This window comes from Lissotriton vulgaris, unplaced genomic scaffold (genome assembly GCF_964263255.1).
Source record: "Lissotriton vulgaris unplaced genomic scaffold, aLisVul1.2 SCAFFOLD_287, whole genome shotgun sequence".
Taxonomy (NCBI): domain Eukaryota; kingdom Metazoa; phylum Chordata; class Amphibia; order Caudata; family Salamandridae; genus Lissotriton; species Lissotriton vulgaris.
In genome coordinates this window covers 1,538,313-1,548,888 of record NW_028251376.1, presented here as the reverse complement: position 1 = coordinate 1,548,888, position 10,576 = coordinate 1,538,313, and positions in this window count along the sequence as shown.

Below are 10,576 nucleotides of genomic sequence, written 5' to 3'. Positions count from 1 at the left end.
GGGGACTGGGCCTGAGGCTGCGCACTATCCTGGAGAGGTGGCCGTGCGACGTCGCCTGACGTGCAGCCTCAGAGACGGGAGAGGACGGGCTGATCACCGACCGGACCAACACCTGGACTTTTCCACTGCCGGAGCGTCCTCCCCCCCCCCCCTTTTTGGTCTGCGATTGCCCCACAGCGGAACAACTTGTCCTCCCAAGTGGAGGGTCACCGACTGGGAGGACACAGAGCACCCGAACCACGAGGTGGTGCGTTCGCCACATCGATGTGATCACTGGTCCGGAGCTCCACGGCAGCGACCGGCAGTCCCCGCTCCCTCCCGCCTCGGTGGTGCACTGTTGACCGGTGATGGCACTGTAGCCCTAACAATACCCTGTGTCTAGCGAGTGTGGGTTTTGCTGAAGTGATCGGAGGCGGTTCGTCCGCCATTACGGACGCCATCTTAGCCACATCGGGCCTCTGGCTCAGACTTGGTATCTAGTGGCAGTGGATCGCTGGCTGGAGTGTCCCCTGCATAGCCCCTGTGGCCTGCTGATTGCGAGACACCTTTTTGTTCTGGGTCCCTCTGCAACAGGGACGGAAGATGGGAAAAAACGACGCAGCCCAGGCGAAGCTCTCCTTTGAACGACGCAGACCGAAAGGGCCGGATGCGACGGCCCCGGAGTCATCCCCGAAGGGAGCCGCTGCGACCGCCCCAGCATCCACGGAGCTCAGGGACATGTTGGCTGCCATGGAAAAGGGCATCCAAGACAGCATTGCGTCTGTGGGCACTAAGATAGACGCTTTGTCCTACCGCATGGACCGCATGGCGGAGCGAGTGGACAAACACGCGGAGCGCCAGGACATGGCGGAACGTCGACTCACTGAAGCAGAAGAAGCCCAGACCGAGTGGGACAAAGATAAAAAGCAGTTTGATAGACTTCTGCAAGTAATCCGTGATAAAACTGAGGACTTGGAGGCGCGCTCACGCAGATCCAACATTCGTATTACAGGAGTGGCGGAAACAACTCAGACAGGGAAGATGGAACTCTTTGTAGAAAAATTGTTAAAACTACTGCTCGGGCAGGAGGCCTTTTCCCCCCTGTTCATAGTGGAACGGGCCCACCGCACGTTGGGCCCCCAACCGCAGCCGGGCGCGCCACCTCGCCCCATCATCGCGAAGCTACTTAACTATCGTGACAGAGATACTGCTTTGCGCTTGGCGAGGGGGAAGGGGAAACTTCAACATGAGGGTATGGACATCTCCCTCTACCCGGACTTTACGGCCAAAGTACAGGAGGAGAGACGACAGTTCGCGCCGTATAAAAAATAACTACGCACTCTGGGCCTCGACTACGCGATGCTGTACCCTGCCAAGCTTCGCATCAACACAGGAGGGCGGTCGTATTTCTTTACGAATCCGAAAGAACTCCAGAAATCCCTAAAGACATGGTCACGGGAGCGAAAGGAGGCTAGGCATAGCCAGGAAGATGACGCTGGCTCAGCATCGAACCTGGATGAAAAGGATTAGAGGGCACTGCCGGGATATTTGGACCTTCTCCACGTGTGTGGGTCTCCGCAGCCTGGTACAACGGCGCCACCCCAAGAGAGGCGGTATGACTGGTCAACATGAGCGCTGCCGGAACTACCTGGTGGGGCGGCGGCCACACAGCCCGGACTTATGCTTTATGGACTGCCGGTGAGGAGGTCGTTTGTTACTGATGGGGGGGGGGGGGGGATCTGAACTCTGCTGAATCGTTGGGGGGGCTGGTAGGGTTGTGGGGGGGGGTCGGTATACTTGCTACTCGAAGGGCTCTGATCTACAAGTGGGGCAAGATCGAGGTGCCGATCTGAACTTTTCACAGAGACAGTTTGCGGTGTTGTACTATTTTGGCGCGCTTCGCCCCAGTGCCTTTGGTTGTGCGACTCTTCAGGGAGTTGGTATCGAACTGACAAATACTCTGCTTCTTGAGGGTTGATGGGGGGGATTCTTGGGACCTGTCTGACCTGGTTGGGGGTGGTCGGCTGTGGGTGGGTGGGGGTTTGGGGGGTGGGACCGGGGGACTGGACTGTTGGGGGGGGGGGTTGTTGCCTTGAACTGTTTGGGGGGTTTGTGCATACTGAGTGTGGACCGCTAAGTGGAACTGTGCCTGTTTGGAAATGCCGACTGGCGGACTTGAGACCAAATGTACTGCTTTGTCCTGTTTTGACCATCCCTGCTGCTAATACAATTCATGAGCTCATGCAATGTCTAGTGCTGCACTGAATGTACCCACGAGTATCCCGAATAAGCTGAACTTGATGACCTGGAATGTTCGGGGCCTGAACGATTTTCGTAAACTGAGGAAGGTCCTAGGCTATCTCCATAGACATCACGTCGATCTAGCCCTGCTGCAGGAAACGCACTTGCCACTCGCCAGCAGGATGTTACAAACTAGGGGGTTGGCGGGGAATATAGTGGCTGCAGGTTTCACGACACACGCCCGGGGGGTGTTAATATGGGCCAATCCTACATCACAACTGAAATTGATCCCGGTACACGCAGACACGGAGGGCAGATACGTCCTGGCTAGATGTGTGGGTAAGGGTCTGGATCTGCTGGTAGTAAATGTTTATGGCCCCAATTATGAGCACCCTGAATTCTATGCGGCTTTGTCTGCTCTTTGCAGGTTCCATGCTCAGCCTGGGATGTTATGGGGGGGGACTTTAACTTTGTGTTCGACCCATCCAGGGACCGCTCCGCGGGCCCTACTCGACGCCCGGTGGCTTCTGCCACACATATGAAGGCTGAGATGACTAAATTGGACCTAGTGGATGTCTGGAGAGACAAACACCCCACGAAGGGCGGCTTCACGCACTATTCGGCCTTTCACAATGTGCACACTAGGATAGATTACTGGTTAGCATCTCCCTCGGTCTTGGGTGGTATCAGCGCATGCGAGGTGCTCCCACGCACACTCTCGGACCACTCCCCCATTCTTATACACCTCTCCACTGCCAGAAAGGGGATCCCAGCCTTCACTTGGAGGTTCCCTCCTTTCGCTCTGCTAGATGACTCCTTCCGGGGGGAGCTAGCGGAAGAGATAGAACAATATTTCAATACCAACCTCGGCTCGGTCGAAGATTTTTTTACAGTTTGGGAGGCTTTTAAAGTGTACATCAGGGGTATTGCTATGTCTAAGCACTCCAGTGTGCTACGCTCCATCAGGCGGGAACTCACTGCTCTGGAGACTAGGATTGCGGAGCTGGAGGCTCGACAGTTGTCGACACTTGGTAATGCAGAAGGCCCGGCGCTCACCCAACTCCTGTCCGAGTTCCAGGCTCTGGCGGATAGAGAGATTCTGTATATGGGCAAGTACGCCACTGCCCGAGTGTATGGGGAAGGGGATAGGCCAGGTGCCTTGCTTGCACGCATGGTTCGGGCCTCTCGAAGGCCTCTGGTCGTTGAGGAGCTTCGGACCCCGGAGGGTGACGTGGTTTCGGACGAGGAGCAGGTACTAGAGACCTTTCGACGATATTACGCGGAACTATATCAGTCTAAGACGCAGGGAGTGGAGGGCGTAATGGACGACTATTTGGAACACATTGCCATGCCGTTCCTTAAGAACTCGGATAGGGAATTTTTGATGGCCCCCTTTCACCAGGACGAAATACTAGAGGCTCTCGCGAGCATGAAATCGGGGAGTGCGCCGGGTTCCGACGGACTCACGGTTTGCTTTTACAAAGCCTTCAAGGACATTCTGCTCCCGCACTTGGTTGCCCTCTTTGATGCTATCTGCGAGGATGGCGAGATGCCGCCCACCATGCGTGAGGCGTTGCTGATCACTATACCTAAGCCTGGGAAACCCCCGGACCTTTGCGGCTCGTACCGGCCGCTCAGCCTGCTGAACGTCGATGCAAAAATCTACGCCAAAGTCCTGGCCAATCGGCTGGCTTTATTGGTCCCAGAGCTTGTCGCCCCGGAGCAGTCCGGATTCGTCCCATGCAGGAATTTAACTTACAACATACGCACGGTGCTGGGCACAATGCAACATGTCAAGCAGGAGAACAGCGCGCTGGCAATCTTCCTTGACATGGAAAAGGCGTTCGACTCTGTTGAGTGGCCTTTTATGGTTAGAGTACTGGAAAGCTGGGCCTTGGAGAACCGTTCCTGCAGAGGATTGGGGCGCTCTACCATCGGCCTTCTGCCAGACTACGGCTGGGAGACAGAGTGTCGCAGCCGGTACACATTAGTAGAGGCACTCGGCAGGGCTGCCCTCTGTCCCCGTTGCTTTATGCATTGGTCGCGGAGCCCCTCGCTTGCACTATACGAGAGTACCACAGTCTGGAGGGAATTAGTTTTCCCACTTACAAAATAGGGATTTCGAAGTACGCGGATGACACCCTACTGTATGTCCGGAACCCGGAAACTAACCGGACCTCGGTTCTCCGGGAGGTAGTTCGCTTTGGCTCGCTCTCGGGCTTGAGGGTGAACTGGGACAAGTCCATTGCTTTTCCTCTCACCCCGGTGACACAACCCTTTGCTATGGAGTACCCACTACAGTGGTCCTCTGACTCAGTCCGTTATTTGGGTATCCGACTGCATACAGATCCTGAGGTCCTGGTCAGGGACAACTACGGAGTTGCGTTCAATAAATTGGTCGATGATGTCGACGCCTGGGTCAAACTCCCGCTCTCTCTTCTGGGCAGGATCGCACTTATGAAAATGATAGTGCTTCCCCGGTTCCTGTTCCTTTTCCTCAACATACCTGTGGTACTGTCGAGAGCATTTTTTAAACAACTTACCCAAGTCCTGATCCATCTGGCCTGGGGTGGTAAGCAACCAAGAGTACGGTGTACGATCCTGACTCTCCCTTGTGAGATGGGGGGCTTGGGAGCTCCAGATCTAGAGCGCTACTATCGAGTCGCGCAGGCTTCGCACCTGCACTCGTGGATCCATGGTGACGCACGCACACCGCACCTCAAATTGGAGCGGTTGTTCGCGGACCCGCTCCCTCTGCCTGCCACTATTTGCCTACCCACGGATCGGTCGATAGGGCGTATGGACTCCCTTAAAGCGACCAATCATGCCTGGAACTCCCTGATGCGCTCCCGCGGCTGCGCCTTTATGTACTCCCCATTGATGCCGGTAGAATGGGCCCTCTGGCTGGACCTGTTGTGTGAGAGAGGAGTGGTCAAAGCCTTGCGTGCCCCCGGCATAGCGAGGATGGAGGACTTGTTTTCGGAGGGCACTTTGAAAACTTGGGATCAACTCACTATTACGGAGTCGGGCCCTTCCTTGCTACAGAAATTTCAATTTCATAGACTTCGCTCTGCGTTCCGAGAGGTCCTGGGCTCCACCATGGAGGAGCCTGAGGAGATCCCGGAACTGACCTATATTATTAAATCCACGTCATCTGCAAAGCTAATTTCGCAGGTCAACAGGTTGGGAGTGGCGCATCAGCGCCAACAACCCTCTAAAGCTAGAGCGGCCTGGCAGGATGATCTGCAAACCCCCATAGACGACGTTATGTGGCGATACTGCTGCTCCAGCACGCACAAAATTTCCCTGAATGGCAGGCACAGGTTGGTGCATTTCAAATTCCTGCAGTGGGTGTACTATACCCCCGAACGACTGCACCGCTATGGCCTTCGCCCCACTGCGGAGTGCGAGCGTTGCCGAACATTGGTGGCTGGCTTCTTCCATTTAGCGTGGCTTTGTCCCGGTGTACAGGCATTCTGGGGGGAGGTGTTTGCGGAACTTGACCAGATCCTGGGGGAGACCTTGCCGCGCACTCCGGCGCATGCGCTCCTTGGTTACTCGAAGCCATTGGCCCCTTCTCTGCACCGGCTAGTCGATATGGCCCTGCTGTTGGCCAGGAGGGTGGTTGCGGCCTGTTGGATGCGTGGGCCCCTCCCAGCCAAAGCGAGATGGTTGTGGGACCTACAGTACTGCTGCACTCAAACAGAACTTTACAGTGACCTGTTACCGCCCAGGAGTAGGCCCAAGAACTTCTGGGATCTTTACAAAGAATACCTGCATAAAGGGGGGGATGGCGACTCTGACACTTCTGAGGTAGCTGAACTCCAGGACCGGGTGTTGGAATAGTGGTTTGAACGCATGCATTTCTTTCCTGAGGGGAGTGGGTGGGGGTGAGTTTCGGGACGGGGGGCACGGGGGGGCTACACTGAGGTTCCAGATCCTGGGGCACGATTGAGGATGGCACTGGGGGAGGCAGACTCACGGGGGGACGACACGGGACACATGGCAGGCGCACCTTGAGGCACACATGACTGAATGGGGTTAGCAGTTCCACTGACACACTCTGGGGGGGGGGTGAGGGATTAGTTGGGGTAGTTCTAAAGACCTTGTCTCAATACTAGACCTTTATGCCGCGATCGCAGTAGGGGATTTCCAGTTGACGCACTGCTCCAATACGCTGCCTTTGGAGAAACATTGCACTTGGCTAAACTGGAATAACGACACACAATTTGCCGCCGGGCCCCCGGGATGCCGGCTAAAAGGCTGTGTATGGTTCTTCTCGATCATCGCTCGCATGTTCTTTGTAAAGTGAGATATGGTGCAATGGGAAAATGTACAATCTTGGTGGTGTCAATGGCTTTGCTTTCAATAAAGGTCTTTATAAAAAAAAAAAAAAAAAAGAAGGTAGGGTGCAATGTATTTAAAAAGTAGGACATGTACTTTTAAGTTGTACACGTCCTGGTAGTGAAAAACTCTAAAATTATTAGTCCCTGCAGTTGGTGTCTGGTCACATGACTGGGTGCAGTTGGCGAATAGGGCTTTGTGTATTCCTCCTAGACAGCCTTAATGCAATGAGAGGTTAGGTGTGATTGGTAGGGCCATCACTGGCAGGAGGGAGGGGCTGGGCCAAGCATCACTACATTTGAATAGGCTGTGTCCTGTCTTCACACAGAGGGTCTAACGACCCTACATTGTCACTTCAGCCAGCTTGGAGCAAGGGCAGGGCATGGAGGACATGGAGGGCATCTGTGCACTTCAAAGCCACTGCCAAGAAGCTTCTTGCTCCTTCCTGAACCAGGGTATAAAGAGAGGACCTCAGACACAAACTCTTTAATATACTTCTGAACCTGTGGATACTCTGCCAAGAAGGAAGACTGTTGTGCTGCTAGGACTGCCATACTCCTGCTCTGAAATACCGCTGCCATGTTGCCCTTCTGTTCTGCTGCCTTCTGCTTGGGTACAAGGACTGGATCTTCATCTGTATCGGGTCTACAGAGTGACTAACAAGGGATAGCTTGCTGGCCTCTTGTTCAGAGCCACAGGGACACAAAAGGTTTCCTCTATCTTGAACACACACATGGACCCCCATAAAAGGGGTGCATCCCCCCTGTAGTGAGTTTGGAGCAAGGGCAGGACATATGTGCACTACAAAGGCTTGTCTTTGAAATGTCTCCACCACTTCAGTACACTTCTGGACCTGTAGATATTCTGCCAGGAAGAAGGACTGCTGTGCTGCTGAAAGGATTGCCACTCTGCTGGACCGGTGCTCTGAAGGAACTGATGCCTGGCGGTACTTCACTGCGCCGGGTATCATCTTTCTTGATTGATAAGGACTTGACCTGCATCTCTTGAATCCAGGACCCAGAGTAACTCCAAGGGCTGGTTGACTAGCCTCCTGATCTAAAGCCTCATGGACATAACAGGCTTCCAAAAATCTTGCACGTGCACCTGGACTCAGCCATCTGTCAGTCTACCCTTCCAAGTAGAGCCCCCCCAGTACCAGACCCTTGGAAGTGGGTTTAAGGTGGTCACCAGCATACCAATCAATGTTACCTGCCAAGCGACGCATCCCCGAGCAGAACCAACGCATCTTCTTTGCTGAGAGGTGCATCCCCGACCAGAACCAATGCATTGCCTCGTCTGGGTAGATTGGACCCGTAGCAAATACCCGCATTGCCTCCACAGTACTCGAAACGGACGCATGACCCCGACCCTGGCCCTCGTATCTCTTGTCAACAGCAGCCGTGACAATCCTAAATGACTCAAGATCGCAGCTCATCGGAAGCGACAGCTCACCTGCTGCGTGGCCCATCCCGAACACCGGACTTTGCATTGCAAGCTCCGTTGATAGGATCCTCAACGATGACACAACAGGACATCGCACCACGTGAGGTAGTGTGGCTCACTGGTTAGAGGCGGCAGACCCGAGAGCAGAGGACGGCCCGGGACCAGGGTTCGATTCCCGGCGCGGCAGGTTTCTGGACCAGGGTCAGCGGAATCGATAATTCTCTCGCCTCGGTGCCCACTCTGATCAGCGATCACACTCGGCAACTCTGGGCATTAGCTTGCCTCATCTTCACTAACGGCCCCACCAGACCGCCGGGGATGCCTGGTCTCACCCTGGAGATACCCATTAAGGGACCATCTCTCAGGGAAGCCAGGAAGGGTTTCGCAGCGGTCGAAGCGCCTTGGGACCCTCCGGGTAAGTAGTGCGCTATATAAATGCCTATACATTTACACACCACAGATTCAACGCATCTCAGAACCGGCGCATGGCTTCAGCTGCATGGCGCACCTTAAATGCGGATCCGTGAAACGCTCCACAACCAGGATTTACGGTACTATGTTCAGTGGGCATAACTGATTCCTTGAGCCGGCCCTTGCTCTACCGGTCAGTGTGGACTTGTGACTTTCTCCCGGTCACATGCGCACAAATATCCACAGTTGGTACCCTGCGCTTTTTGCAGCTATGTTAAAATTTAATACCTCTGGTTCTATTCGGCTGATTTTTGTTGTTTTGGTCTTGCTTTATTTATTAAGAATAACTCTATTTTTCTAAAACTATTGTGGGCTCCTTTTGTGGTGTGATTTACTGTTTTGCTGTTTGAAGTGTTGCATAAATACTTTATATATTGCCTCTGAGTAAGCCCGACTGCTCTGTACCAAGCTACCAATATGATGAGCACCGGTTAATTTAGGGCGGCTTGTGCCTTACCCTGACAAGAATTGTGGTTGCTGCTTGACCAGGGCTCACACCCCAATCATCCAACAACCCAATTACCTACACAAACATAACGAAAGAAGGTGTAATAATGCTGTACATACGAGCTATAAATACTCTAGTCACAACATAAAATTACGCTTGCAAAAAAATATGGACTTGGACACAAAAAGTGTTAAGATTTCAATAGTGTGTGGATCACAATTTCAATGTACATTTGAGTACATTTTCTACAACTCAGTTACAGACCTTTATCCATGCTTCTACTATAAAGAAAACAATGAGATGGAGATTTCGATAGAGTGAAGAAGAAATGCCTAAGGCAAACTGCAGAAAACTACAAAAAAATGGAAGGTGTGACTTCAAATATCTGCTAAAAACCTTGATGAACTCATTCGATCAAACACAACGGTGGTCTAGCGTAGACAGAGAGGACCTGCCAGTATGAATCACTCTGGATGGACTAACGCTGCGACCATCTCATCTATACATAATTCCATCACTTTCTTCTGGCCTTCATTCGGCAGGAAGGACTTACACCTGAGATACAGCTCTTAACCTGGTGATACTTCTTACCAAGGATGCTCTCAGACCAATACAAAATATGGCTCACGTTTATCAATTTAGTCTCAAACAAATAAATGTCTCTTGTCAGAGCTGTAAAGGCTTCTCCCACAGTTAAAAACCTATGTAACAGCATACCTTCGTTTTTGTACTAAAATATGCTGGGGAAGATTGGTTTCTTTTTATTTCCATGTACGTTATGTGCAATAGATTTGATGCTTAACTGAATGTGTGTTTTGCTACACACTCCTATTGTATTCTAGCTTCTCCCAATGAGATGTATGCAAGGTCTTTGCAGCCTAGTGGTGTATCTGAAATTAACTACAGGCTGGAAGTAAGGGCACTGGTCAGAAAGAGGAGCATGGAAGCCAAGGGTGCGCATGTGTGCGAGGTGATCTGACAGGAGAAACAAAATGAAGCTGGTGGTGATAATAGGTCCGAAAGCAACGTGCTGGGCAGCACAACACACCAAAACAAACTAGAATGAGGGCTGCATCACAAGAAGCTAGAAAACGGTGCATGTGCCTTAGAAACGTACCACAGCAAAACAACAGTTATATAATTATTTAACATACCGGATAACTGGATCATTATGGGGGAGGAAATGGTACATATGTACTCAAAGTAGTAGGCATACGTCAGGTACAACTTGCGCTCATAATTAACCACTGCAAAAACCAAATGCAGTCAGAGTTAGAAAAGAGGATGGTGGAAAGCAGTGTGTGTGTGTGTGTGTGTGTGTGTGTGTGTGTGTGTGTGTGTGTGTGTGTGTGTGTGTGTGTGTGTGTGTGTGTGTGTGTGTGTGTGTGTGTGTGTGTGTGTGTGTGTGTGTGTGTGCGCGCGCGCGCATAGTGGAAGATGCTATAGGAAAATATGAGCAACATGAGAGATGCCTTTTGGGGGGAAATGCTGAAAACTAAGTTTTTCTAAAAGTCTTGATTCATTAGCGCTTTGGCACCAGTTTTCGATTTCAGGAGCTCTACAATAATAGATTCATGATAATGTGGGCTATGAGTTTGGACGTGATTGCAAGTAATTTCCTCTGGGTTTTACAAATAAACTTAAAACTAC